General features: G+C 43.9%; 1 protein-coding gene across 1 annotated transcript in view; it reads left to right on the forward strand.

Moving 5' to 3' along the window:
• Positions 1-2,500, forward strand: part of LOC145396185 (uncharacterized) — a 33,036-nt gene that overhangs the window by 22,472 nt on the left and 8,064 nt on the right. The gene's annotated exons all lie outside the window — the stretch shown is intronic.

Below are 2,500 nucleotides of genomic sequence, written 5' to 3' on the forward strand. Positions count from 1 at the left end.
TCAAAATAATCACTCTTGCCTCACGAATCTGTTAGTCTTTTTCAGCGATAAATTGAGCTTGTACGACGAGACTAAATCTGTTGACGCATACGACGAGACTAAATCTGTTGACGCATAAGAGACTAAATCTGTTGACGCATACGAGACTAAATCTGTTGATGCATGCGACGAGACTAAATCTGTTGATGCATGCGACGAGACTAAATCTGTTGATGCATGCGACGAGACTAATTCTGTTGAAAATCTGTTGATGCATGCAACGAGACTAAATCTGTTGACGCATACGACGAGACTAAATCTGTTGACGCATACGACGAGACTAAATCTGTTGACGCATACGACGAGACTAAATCTGTTGACGCATACGACGAGACTAAATCTGTTGACGCATACGACGAGACTAAATCTGTTGACGCATACGACGAGACTAAATCTGTTGACGCATACGACGAGACTAAATCTGTTGACGCATACGACAAGACTAAATCTGTTGACGCATACGACGAGACTAAATCTGTTGACGCATACGACGAAACTAAATCTGTCGGACATTGGTTATCTCAAATTTCAAAAGGCCTTCGACAAAGTTCCACACGAAAGACTCCTTCAGAAGCTAAAGGCACATGGTTTCAGTGGCAGTATTCTCGTGTGGGTGGAAGATTGGCTCACCGGACGAAAGTGTACAGTTGTAATATGTGGAAAAGAGTCAGACTGGATAAACGTTACAGGTGGAGTGCCGCAGGGTTCAGTGTTAGGTCCTGTTCTTTTTTTAATATTCAAAATGATACTAATGAAGGTGTATGTTGTAAGATTTCAAAATTTGCTGACAATACTAAAATAGGTAACACAGCAGATACAGAGGCAGGCAGTTCAGTGAGACTGTGATCAACTGTTTAACTGGGCCCAAACATGGCAGATGGACTTCAAAAACGTAAGTGCCAGTCATAGCAAGAATAACGTTCAATTTAATAGTGTAAACCATGAACAAGACTTAGGAGTTATAATAGTAAGTCATCTGAAACCTAGCAGTGTACATAAGCTGAAAAAAAAATAAATTGATTGGATTCATAGGTAGAGCATTCGAATATAAATCGGAAAATATCATCCTCTTCCTGTATAATTCCTTAGTACGGCCGCACTTGGAGTATTGCATCCAGTTCTGGTCACCGTATTATCGAAAAGATATGGTGAAACTTGAGAGAGTACCGCGAGGGGTGACAAAAGTGATACCTAGATTGAGAAATAAACCATATGAGGAATGACTGGAAGACTTAAATCTGTTAACTATCTATCTATTGCCAGACGCCTTGATCCCATACGGGGTGGCCACAAACAAATCGCCTCCACGTCGCCCTGTCCCCCGCCATTTCACTGCCCTGCTCCCATCTCACACCTCCCTCTCACATATACCTCTCCACTTCAAGGGGATTATATTCAAGTATACAAAATCTTCAAAGGACTTGATAATACGGTCACCGGAAAGTACGTCACAGTAGATATGTGGAATTATACTTTTTTTTAAATGCAAGGAAGAAGGAACCAAAGGCCAGGAGCCCGCAAACCGTTCCCTCCAAGAAAACAAAAACAATACAAAAGAGAGCCAAATTCAAGATCCGTTCATTTCGAGATGCTTGGACACACTGCGTTTGAAAGACTGGAGATCACAGGAAGTAGGAAATACAGACAGAGGGAGACAGTTCCAGAGCTGACCAGAAACAGTGGGCGTAAAATCGTTGGCAAGCGTTTCTACACACACGAATTTAAGCACATCTTCAGTAGAGTTGTAAATATATGAAGCAAGACTGACGAAGAGAGTGTATGTGAGTGAGGTGGAGGGGGGAAGAGGGAGGGGGAGGCCGAGGATGAGATGGAGGGATGGGGTGGAGAGGTATAAGAGAGAGGGGGGTGTGAGTTGGGAGCAGGGTAGTGAAATGGCGGGGGACAGGGCGACTTGGAGGCGATTTGTTTGTGGCCACCCCAAACGGGATTGAGACGTCTGGCGATAGATAGATAGAAGCCGTCTCCTTTGTGGTTAATTCTGATACGGTACTATACTCCTTTTACTCTAACTTGGCCCAGATTTTCGTCCTTCTGCAGTTTATTTTACGTGTCTCAGTGGCCAAAGAGGACACTACTGCGGCTCTACATCCTTTCCCTAGCACTTCTTCCTGACTAGCACCATATTCTAGTGTTAATCTACTGTTACAACTCTGCATTCAAGAGGGAGAGATGGCAATTGTAGGCCAAGTTAGAGTGAAAGGGGGTATAATACTTAAAAACCGCCTAGCTATGTATTTGTCTTATAATCCCCGACTATGCAAGTTCACCTTTAATCTATTTATCTGTCTATAGCCCGACGCCCTAATCCCGCAAAGGGTGGCCGCAGACAAGACGCCTACAAGTCGCTGTGTCACCCATCATTTGACTCCCCTCCCCCCAGCTCACTCCCCCCTCCCTCATACACCTTTCAACATGGAGGGCAAACCAGCAACAGCATATT

The sequence above is a fragment of the Coenobita brevimanus genome, chromosome 35 (assembly GCF_032717465.1).
Source record: "Coenobita brevimanus isolate Jiangsu-jjx chromosome 35, ASM3271746v2, whole genome shotgun sequence".
NCBI lineage: Eukaryota > Metazoa > Arthropoda > Malacostraca > Decapoda > Coenobitidae > Coenobita > Coenobita brevimanus.